Consider the following 12159-nt stretch of genomic DNA (forward strand, 5'->3'; position numbering starts at 1 on the left):
TAGGACTTTGTAATCACATCTCTGCCTGACTGTTTCTTTTTTACTGCCCTTTCCCCTAACTCCCTATTTTTTCCCCTAAAAACTTCCTTTGTAAATTGCTATACATAAATTCTTGTCTCAAAGTCTGCTTCTGCTGACCTCAACCTAAGATAGGGTGTTGAGTTTTAAAATATAGAATGACATTTATTAAGCATTTAATGTATGCCAAGCACTGTGCAAGTGTTAACTCATTTGATCCCTCAAACAATCTCAGAAGTGGACAATATCTCTCATTTTACAAATGAGAAAACTTGCTTAAAGTCATACAGACAGTAGTTGTTAGAACCAAATGGAAATTCTCGTCTGACACAAAGTCATCTTTTATCCCTTATTCTGCATTCCTTGAGTACATATCATTTTTCCTGGTAAGGAGTCCAATTCATATTTGGTCATACCGTCAATCTGAGGAAGAATATTAAAAACAAATTATTAAAATTCCAGTGTAAAAAAAACCAAATTCTCACAATTTTACATTTTTTCCAGATCCAGAAGATCTAGTGTTTTGTAACTCAGAAGAAATAGAATTCTTGTCTGAGGAAAACATATATAACAGGTCATGTGGGCTTTAGACTAATCCCTTAAATATTTATGCAGCATATATTCTGCAATAAGCTAAGAAGATAAAACGTTCTTTCCCTTAAGAAATCTCCAATGTGGTGGAGGAATCTGGACTACAAAGACCTATCATATAAACTGATGAATACCATAATAAAAAGCTATAACAGCAAGGAGAATGGAACAAGGATTCACACCCTAGTGATTCCTTGGGTGAGTCAGAACTGGTGATAAAGTTGAGAAATGATGATTTAAGCTGGGTCATAAAGAGTAGACAGGATTTGGGTAGTTTATCAAGTATTTTATTGTTCTATTTTTTTATGAAAGAAGAACAGTACCAGAATTGTACTTGAAAGAGGGACCAAAATGACAGATTTAGAAAATGGCCCATAGGTCTACTTCTCCAAATTAAATTTGTAAAACAAAAATATATATTCCCAAGTACTTCCTTTGATGAGTGCAAGAGCAGTGCTTCTTTCTCTGATTGATTGCTATCGTGGGCAGAGTCACTGTAGTTTTTAAAATGACTCAGAATAATTGTATAATTAGCATGTTTGTTTCCAAGTAGTGATTGCTTATGTTCATAGTTATTTATAGCTATATCTAATGTGTGATCCTAAAATTGAGGTTTTAAATTTTCAAATGTTTCTAATATGGAGATGAGAAGTTGGAAATGTTTATGGCAAGAGAGGATAAAAGAGAGTGATTTCCAGCCTGTGGATTAAGAGAACCTGGGAGACTCAAGTTTATTGAGTTTAGCCTATGCATATGTGACTCCTTTTCCAAGTTAAAGATACTAGAATTCTCATATTGTAGGACAGCAATAAGACAAAGCAGTTGAGAGTACAGGATTTAAAGTTATGTGGTCTGAGTTCAAATTCCATTTCCATCACTTAGTAAAAAGGCAAACTTATCTAAGTTACTGTATGGCAGGCCCAAGATGGCTATAGTTAGGCTCCCTTACTGAGGCTTCCAGCAGGGTAAATTTTTAGTATGTAGCCAAGGTCTAGAACACCTGATTCAGCATATGTACTTAAGGTCAGAAACATTTGCTGTGAGCATGTGCCCATTTATATAACCTGATGGCAATGTGCTTTCTTTGGCCTGCATATAAAAGGGGCTTATGGAAAGACTCAGAGGGCTGGGTAACAGAACATTGGAAATTAGGGGACTACTACTACCTCTGAATAAAGCATGTCTACTATCCCAACTGTGCCTGGCATCTTCTTCCACCTTCTGGGAACCCAAACTTATTTTCCAGGGTCTGAGTGCTTCAGTTTCCTCATCAAGAGAATGGGAACTATAAATCCTGCTTCAAAGAGTTTTAAAATATAAACAAATTAAATATAAAACAGAACACTGTAGTAAGTGCTCAATGAATACCAATTGTTACTATTATGAGTTGGGGAAATAGATAACCATCTTTTTTTTTACATTGAAAAATTACTAGATTGTTTCTGAAAGAGCTACAGATTGACATCAGTTATGATTCTGCATACAAGGACTTTGGAAGTTGCCAGTTGTTAGCAGAATGCTGAATAGACTAGAAAATCAACAATTCTTCTTGGCTCTGTCTGACAGAGGAGAACACAGAGTAAACTGGTGTCCCAAGTAGGGAAAGCCACACGGGGAGTCTTCTTACTGGAGCAGAGATGAGTGCAAAACACCTTGCAAACTGATGGCAAGGTGGGAAACTTGAACAGTAATTGACAAAGTACTGGAAGCTCAGTATGGCTAAGTCTGACAATCAAAAACTCCTGGGTCAGCCAATCAGAGTTTGACCCACACTTTTGCAAATTTTGCCTTAGGGACTCTGACCAAGTTCTTACAGTAAATACCTGGTGCTTCTAGTAGGAGGAGGGGAAACACCATTTTGGAATATGCTAAAGCACTTTTTCTTAATAAGGCGTGCCCTCTGGAGAAACTAGTTATCCAGAGCCTACCCTACTGGAAATCTTGTCCTAGCCTGTCAGGAAGAAAGGACAACACCCAATTCAGGTTAGGCCTAGCCTTTGACATGGAGAAAGGAAATACACAACTCAGCTCACTCTAGCTATCCTGTCCCAACAATGGTGGGGGACAAAAAGGCTGAGACACACTTGTGACATTCACAATCTAGAGTCAGAGATAGGTTCTAAAAGACTGAGGCCTAATCATTGGATTATAGAACATCTCGCCCTATATACCTCACCACTATGTTTCTAAACACCTATTTATGTTAGTTCCTTTTATCCAGGACATCATGTCAATCTATCAAGAAAAAATTACAAGGCATAATAAAAGGCAAAAAACAATTTGAAAAGACAGAAGAAACATGAGAACCAGATATGACAGGAATATGGGAATTATCAGGTCAGAAATTTAAAACAACTATTATGCTAAAAGATCTAGAGGATAAAGAAGACAACATGTGTTAACAGAAGAGCAATGTAATCAGATTGAAATTCTGAGAAAAGATAAAAATGTTATGCTAGAGGTCAAGAACAGTATAACCAAAATATAGAATGTCTTTGGTGGATTTATAAGTAGATTTGACACAGCTAAGGAAAGAATCTCTGAATTTAAGGCTATATCAATACAAATCTCCAAGTCTGAAAACTAGAGAGAACAAACAAAAAGAAAATGAACAAAAAAAAGGTAAAAAAAGAAGAGAATATCCAAGGACTATAGGACAATCGACATACATACTGTATCACTAGATGTAATTCCAATCATTGTATAATTCCAATCATTGACATTCTGGAAGAGGCAAAATTGTGGAGGTATTACATATATTACATATTACATATTACATAGATTTTTCAGGGGTTATTTCAGGAAAGAGATGAATAGTTCAGAGCACAGAGGATTTTTAGGCTGTGAAATTACTGTGTATGATACTATACTGGTAGACACATGGCATTATATGTTTGTTAAAACCCCTAGAATGTACAAAATCAAGACTGAGTCCTAATGTAAACTGTGGTCTTCAGGTGGTAATGATGTGTCAATGGAAGGTCACCAATTGGAGCAAATATACCACTCTGGTGAGGGATGTTGTTTATGGGGAGGCCATACATGTGTTGAGGCAGTGGATGTATAAGAAATGTCTACACATTCCTCTCAATTTTGCTGTGAAATAAATAAATTAATAATATTTGCTGTGAAATAAATAAATAAATTATATATATATATGTATATGTGTATATATATATATATATATATATATATATATATATATATATATATAAAGTTAGGGATCACTATTCTATAACAGGCTCTTATTTACCTGAAGAAGCTTATCTTGGTTTGGATTACCCAGGTCCTTTACTCTTCTTCTTTCTCCCCATTTTGCTAGCTTTTTTGTCTGTATTTCACATATTAGTACCAAGGCCTATATGTACTCATTAGGAGTGTTTTCAGTTATAAAATCAAATTCATAGTGGCTTACTCAAATATTGATTTATTATCCATACATGGCAGTTCAGGGCTGGTGCAGTGGCAAAATGATAGCACTAAAGACACAGTTTCTTTCCAAATTTCTTCTCCATCAACCTTGGATTGGTGGCTTTTACTCAAAATCACAAGGTGACTGCTGCAGCCACAGACCCCATATCTATACTATTCCACAGGAATGTGGTGGCCCCAACAATGTCTGTTCTTTCATTAGAAAAGCAAGAGTTTGACCCAAATCTCCATAAGATGTCAACTTGGATATAATTGGCTAGACCTTCTGATTGTGTACATCATGCTATTCAAAGGACGGCCTATGGGCCAGATCCCTTAGCCTTACCTGTTGGTTTGTTAGAAATGCAGATTCTCAGCTTGATAGTTTGCATAGGGAGGTAGAATGTTGGGAATCCCTAGCCCTACCCATTCAAGGAAGAAAGTAAGAAGAGCAGTAAGAAGAGAGAGGAAGAAACATATTTTGTGATTCAGTTTTAAATGAGCTGAGTTTGAGACATCAAAGGAACATCTAGGTAGAAGAGACCTTATCTATCTGTCTATCCAATTATACACATGAGCACACACATACATTTACAAAATCAGTAAGCATGTAAATAAATATGTGTGTGTGTGTATGTGTGTGTGTACTTTTTGGGAAAAGATTCCAGAAACAGAGATCTGGATTAATTAGGCTAGAATGTGGTATATATGTGTGATTATAAAAAAATGTTTATTTAGTTCCTTCGATGAGTCAGGCTCTGTGTTGAAAGTTGGATAGGTAAAATTCTTGGCAATGGACATGTATGGCATCTTGACTCAGGTCTCAAAGTCTGCACATTCACAACCAGAATTAAATATGATTCAGAGAGAGATATAACATTGTCACTCGTGTCCCACTGTATTGTCTCCTCTTTCTGTCATAACTTTTTATCATAACTTTGTAACTTAGAATCATGCAAATTTATCATCTTATGATTCTGGAGGACAGAAATGGGTTTCATTGGCCTAAAGTGTCCTTGGGACTGGTTTGGAGGATCCAGGGGAAAATCATTTCCTTGCCTCTTCTAATTTCTAATTCCTTGGCTTATTGCTTCTTCCTCTGTCTTCAAAGCCAGCAGTATAACATTCCCAGTGACATACTTCCTTCATCCAAGTCTCACATCTTACAGTTTCCATTGCCTCCCAGAATCCATTCAGCTGTCAATGGATTAATCCATTGGTGAGGTTAGAGCCTTCCTGATCCAATCACTTTCCCAAAGCTCCACCTCTGAACATTGCTGCATTGGGGACCAAGCCTATAACACATGAGTCTTTAGGGGACACTTCCTATCCAAACCATAATAGTGTTCATTCACTTTCCATGTTTAAATATCTCTCCATTTTATCATGATGTTTGCTTACCTGTCTCTCCAAATTCTGACTTAGTCTTTGTCCCACCCCAAGAAAGGCTATAAAATCTTCCTTAATCTCCTAGTTCAAAGAAATCTGTCTCTTCTAAATTACTGGAGTGCTTTTATCAGGCCTGTTCATTTGCACTAGTCACACATTAACTTATCAGTCCTCTTGGTTATAACAAATAGAAATTAAAATTGATTCAAGAAATTGAGTAGAAGTTATTGACTCAGTGAATCAAAAGAAAAGTAAAAAGTGTGTTCACTTGTTGGGAAGCAGGGAAAGGTCAGATTAAGATGCAGCTAATTTCAGAAACAATACAAATCAGGCATTTAAATACTCTTTCTCCTTCCTTTGTTTCTACTTCTTTCAGGCATGTTCATTCTTCTTATAAAGGTTGACCTTGTCCATATGGCAATAAACAGAGACAATAACAGGAACTGAATTTTATTATTTAAAGTTTCTTTTAACAGTCAACTGGGTGGGAGGGAGATAACAAGATTGTCTCATTTGGATCAAATGCCAATCCCTAAAGCAATCAACGATGACCAGAATGAGGGGACCATGAAAGAAGGATGGTTTCCAAGGTAACAGAGATCTAGATGAAGGATACTTGTCTCCTCCAGAAAGAATGTAACCTGAAGTTACCTACTATCATTTTTTTATATGGTACACATGTTTTATATCCTCAGTATGCTTATATCCCACTGTTGCTTGGAAGTATCAGTAATGCCTTATAGTTTCCCCTCTTTTATAATTAAGAATTTTTAGCAAGTGCTTACTGATTTATTTATTATGTAGAATTCACTGAGTGTCACTAGAAAAAAAAAGAGGGACCACTAGGTTAGGAATCTGGAGAGCTGAATTCTGGGTCTAACTTTGCCACCTCACTGGGCTTCTATAATATGATGTAGCAAAAGAAAGTATTAGAGTAGATGATCCTGAATTCCTTTTCAGTTCTTAAGTTCTATTAATTTATCAGGATCACATTCACTAATTCTTATCAATTATTGGTTAACTGATAATATTCACCCCTATACAAAATTTTAAAAATTCTTAATTAGTTAATTAATTAATTAATTCTTGCAGTTAGACTTCTTGGATGAATCAGAATTCCACTCACATCTATTTCTTTTAAGCTGCTAGCACCCTTCTTCCAGATTGCTCATATACACAGCTTCCTCCTTTTTACCTTTTGTAAATCTCTGGCTGTATTTTTTCAGTCCAGTTCACAATGCCCCCTCTTGACCGCCTCCTTAAAGGTCAGCTTTGCTCAAGAATTGATTCTTGGCTCCCTGCTTGCCTCCCTCTCTTGTTGCAGTTGTTTATTTCACTCTGGCTCATGTTTCCATTGTCCTTTGTAAGCTGATGATGACCAACTTCACGTCCAGCCTGGACTTCTCAGCAGCAACCCTTGCTGCAAGAGGCAATGGAATAGTACTTTTGAAGTGTTGAAAGAAGAAACAGTGAGATCTAGCATCTTTAATTATCACTTAAATATTAGGGTTAAGTAAAAATAAGTCAGATATTTTAGCCTCATATGACCTAACACACATGCTAAAAGTATTTTGGGACCTGGATTCCAGGCCAGTGGTAGAGTGTGTGCTCAGTAGGCCTGAGGCTCTGGGTTCAATCCCCAGCCCTTGAATCACTATGAAAAAACACTCTTGGAGGAAATTCTCCAGAAAGCAACAAAATAAATCTAAGAAGGATCAATAAGATGTGATAAAAATTTAAATGTCAGTAAATAACAGTAATTTTTTGTCTAAATAATCAATGAACAAATATGACAAGAAATTTTTAAATAAATTGTTAAAACTCTAAAAACTACCAACATGAGGCAGATTGGTAGTACAGTCCAGAGAGAGCTAAGAGACTATTAAAGCATTTTTATTGGAAATAAGAGGATAAGAGAAAATTGGCTATTGATGAGCTTTAGAATTCTGTTTTAACAAAAATAAATAAGTGAATAATAAATATAAGATTACATCATAAGTTGAGGAAGTCACCAGAAGGATAAAATCACATTGTGTGATTTTCAAACCAGCAGAGTAAAATTCAATCTGTTCAATGGAAATTAGGAAAGAAAGGAAATAGAAGAAACAGAAAGGAAATCCACATAATTGTGTGTGGGAGGGGGTTGTTCTTTATTTTGTTGTTGTTGTTTTGTTTTGTGTTGGTATTGAAGATTTAACCTAGCGGAGCTTTACCACTGAGCCACATCCCCAGCTCTTTTTATTTTGAGAAAAGGGTTTAAGTTGCTGAGGCTGGCCTTGGACTTGAGATCTTCCTGCCTCAGCCTCCCAAGTTGTTGGGATTAAAGATGTATATTACTATGCCCAGCTGTAATTCAATAAATAGAAAATGTGAAATAAGATGGCAGAAATATTTCCTTGAATTGGTTCAAGTCACATTTAGTAAGATAGAGACTCTAAGATTTTAAAAAGATGCAGTAATATATTGCTCATAAAGGCATTTAAAATAATAATGTTATAGCAATTACAAAATTATATATGTGTAAAACAAATTGTTAGAGAGGTGGGATGTTGGTAACAAGAAATAAAATGACAAAAATTAGTTGACCCTGAGAAAATTTATTTTGCCTTGTTTTAACTTTGCACAGTAGCTCACTAGCTTAAAGATTTTCCTCTGTCTCAACAGAACTTTGTCTCTATTTTGATTTCTCTCGATATAGTCTGCAGCACAATCTTTCAAACATAATCTTGTCTTGTTGCTGCTTTTGGCTATCATTACACATTGTATATATCACATATTATTCAAATCGTCTTGATTTGTATCTTGGCTATTTCCCTATTGTCTCCTTACCCTTGAATTTCCTGCCTTCTCTTCATGCTTGGAGACAAAATATTTACACTTTTCTAAATTCTAGCTTTCACTTTTAATGCCTTCTTGGCTCTTTCTGACTAAAATATCTTTCTTCTCTTTCTGTGTATCCTTCAAGACTTAGATGAGGCGTCACCTCCTCCACAATGCTTTCTCCTTTTGGCTCCAGTGATATATCACATAGGGTGAGATTACTTTGCTTGTTAGTCAGTCTCCCCTACTAAACTGTAAGCCATTGGGAGAGCAGGTACCAAGCGAAACCAGTCTTCAGCATGGTGCCTGCCATATAGTACAAATTATATTTGATGGATAAACTTGTCAACAAATATCATGTCCTTGGTGCTGGACACTGCTAAATGCTGAACAAGAGATAAGAAACAAAAATTTAGGAAATATTTTGTGCATAGTTTATTTAGCTCCAAGAAGGAATGAAGTTATTTTCTGAAATGTTAATTACATTGGGTGAATATTGTATTTAGGCAGCACTCTTGATTGCACATACAAGAAAACCAACTCAAGTAAGTATATGCATCTATAAAGGGTATTGGGCATGTCTCACATGGTATTGCAAAGGCAAGCCTGCCTGTTAAGCTCAAGTTCAGTGAGAACTAGGAAAATCTGGGAATGAATACAGCCAGGTCTCTGCCCATCTCTTGGTCTATTGGCCTTACCCTAGGGGTTCCCCTTTCAATGGAGACCAGACCTGAACTTCACACCACACTGCTTTGCTGTCAGAGAGACGTTGATTTTCTTCCCTGGTTCTTGTTCAGAAATTCCTGGAGAAGAGCACTGATAAGCCTGTTCTGAGTCAGATACTCACTCTGAATCAACTGTCACCAGGATAAGACTCTTATCTGCTTGCCTCAGGTGCCTACCCTAGGTTAATCTACTGAAGCATGGATAGAAGAGTCAGATTGCCACAGATATGAATATGGGGTTGATTTCAAACTTTGCTCCTTAGATGAGGTCCTCAGAATTATCTGAGGCTCATTCAAAATTAATAATCTTGGGGCCCTGGATCTAGAATGTGTATTTTAACTGGTTCCCCCAGGTGATTTGTGTGCACATAAAAGTCCAAGAAGCAGCTGTTCATTATTTCATACAAAGCTGTAGGACTGGTTTTAGGTTGTATTGCAAGGAAATGGTTGCAAGTTCCTTTTAAGTGTTTAAAACAAACTATTCTAGAATGTTTTGGAATGTTTTCTTGTAGGAAATTATACAGAGAAATGGTCACTAATTTTCTCTGGGATAGTCACATATGCAAAGAAACAGACATTTCAACTTCCTCTGTCGTTTTCATGACTCATTCACCTACTTTTATCTCACACTCTCATCTGACTCCTAGAAATCCTCATTTCTATACCAATGAGTTGCTTCTTCCTCAGGCCCCACACTCACTATGTTTTCCCCAGATGATGTTGATTACACAGTTGGACATTGATTGTGAAATCTACCTGGAGGCCCCATGGCAGTATCAATACACCTCTGGGCTTGTATAAGAATGACCAATGTCAACAAGTCAGCAAATGTGAGACTCGGGTTCATCTGTACTAAGGGCTGTACCCATTGATGTGGAAGCTTTTCCTGGGAAGAACAAGGGAATAATTTGCTTGTGTATCAAGTTAGTAACAGGTTTCTTATATTTACCAATCTTCTCTTCCAGTACATTCCAGGTAAAGTCTAGAAAATTCTTATTGACAGGAAGGAATTTGTTCTTTGGTTGAATGGAAGAAATATTTCTAAGAATCAGTCATTCTCTTTATATTCTTTACATATGGGAACTTTAAAAAATCAGATTGTGTCTTTGCTACTAGTCAAAAACAAAGATTGATGACAGACTCCGAAGAATTAAAGGACAGTTACAAAGGAACATTGACTTTTTACGAAGAGTTGTTTATACCACTTATAATTAATGAATTAAAGTATAATTTTTTTCCTTGTAGTGCTACTTTTTGGTTAATGTAATCCTTTTAGGTAAATTTTTTTAAGACAGAGGAAGGGTAAGAAATTAAAGTATCTGAAATCACTTTTGGGATTCAGATTAAAATCTCATTAGGTTCTTAAACCTTCAACCCACAATGACAAGGATTTGGCAAGATGCCAGGTCTCCTGATTTGAGAATAGTTTCTTTAATGTAACTTTATTTAACATATTTTTATGGAGGAAGATAGAGTTAGTTAGGCTAATCAGTTTTAAATACAGAAGAATTCTCAGAGTATTTATCTATATGCAAAGAAAAATGAATTGAGAGTTTCTCTGGATAATGAAACAGACTTGTACACTGTGATAAAGGAGAGATTATGCATCTGTCTTCTCCAGTTTTTCCTGCCCTATCTAAAGATCATAAGTACCAAATACTTTGTGTCACTTCAGAAAGAAATTGCCAATACCCTGAAAAGGAAGTTGGCCTGCCAGGTGAGTCCCAACTGATTCTCCTCTTCTCATTTGAGTGCCATTGAATCCATGACTTACAGGACACTTCATGGAAAGTAAGAAATGATAAACAGAGGTTCCATATTGCAAAGAACAGATCAACGTAATGCCATTGAGCTTGGCTGAATTATTATATGACCTGTAATTTTCTCTAGTAATTTAAAGGAACATAGCTAACTGTTGGGCGTCTTTGCTGAAACATTTCCCTTTCGTTTTCTGAATACATGCTTGGACTGTTTCCAAGTAACAGCTATCCATTTGAACTAAGTAACCAGGTGCCCTCTTTTTTGCTCCAAAGATTTACTGGACAGCAGCTAAATTGTTTCTTGTTTAGAAGTAAATCCTTGAAAGAACTCAGGATCAACCTAGACTGCAGATTATAGAGGAACCAATATCAAGTCAGTTTTGCTGCAACTTTTTCAATCTAGACCAAATTCTGAAACAATTCAGTGACTGATTTTCTGAAGTCTGAGACTGTCCTAGGCGAAAAGCATGCTGGTTGTCAAACATCAGTCTGCTGTTGGCAGAGAACTGCATTCAGCCTATCTGTTACTCCTTGTTACCATTTAAATGAATGTGTGGTAGCCTCATTGTCTGGAATTAATAAGGAATAAACAATGTCACTGAATTTTCCAGATAAGTCATTTATTCTGGAAACTGTCTTTATGGCTATCTTTCTAAAAGAAGATATCAGAACTAGAATTTGAATTTTCTGTTTCTCAACATGTTTTGGCCTTTGTACTATGTAGGTTCTTTCTTTGTTTTATGTAAAAATATTTGTTCTGGGCTGGGGTTGTGGCTCAGTGGTAGAGTGCTCACCTTGCATGTGCTAGGCCCTGGGTTCGATCCTCAGCACCAATAAAAATAAATAAATAAAGGTATTGTGTCCAACTACAACTAAAAAATAAATATTTTTTTAAAAAGTTCTGATAATAAATAATACTTGTTTGTAAAAAAAATTGGAAAACATTGTAAAGTTTAAAGAAAGAAATGTTAATTACCTATTATTTTATATGTACACATGCATGCGCGCGCACACACACACACACACACACACACACTCTTTTCCTTAAACCATCAAGACTAAACTATATATTCAATCATTTAAAAATTGGACATTATATTAAAAGAAATCCACCAAAGACTGTTTCAGAATGAGAATGATGAGATAGATGATGAAAGAAGTGATGAAATGATGAATATTGACTTAGTGCTTCCTCTATGCCAAGCACAGAGAAATAAGTTAACTTGCCTAATGTTATATAACTAGTGAGTGGATATTTATTTTAAAGCATTTTATGTCAGTAAATTATTTAATAAATCCCATTTAAACGATTGATTAGAATTTCATCACACAAACACATCAAAATATATGATTATAGTCAAATATTGAGATTATTTTCAATTTGGCATCTTCCAAATACTGTTATGAACATATTCATTAGCAATTTGGTTATTTCTTTGTGATAT

The sequence above is a fragment of the Marmota marmota genome, unplaced genomic scaffold, assembly GCF_001458135.2.
Source record: "Marmota marmota marmota unplaced genomic scaffold, marMar, whole genome shotgun sequence".
NCBI lineage: Eukaryota > Metazoa > Chordata > Mammalia > Rodentia > Sciuridae > Marmota > Marmota marmota.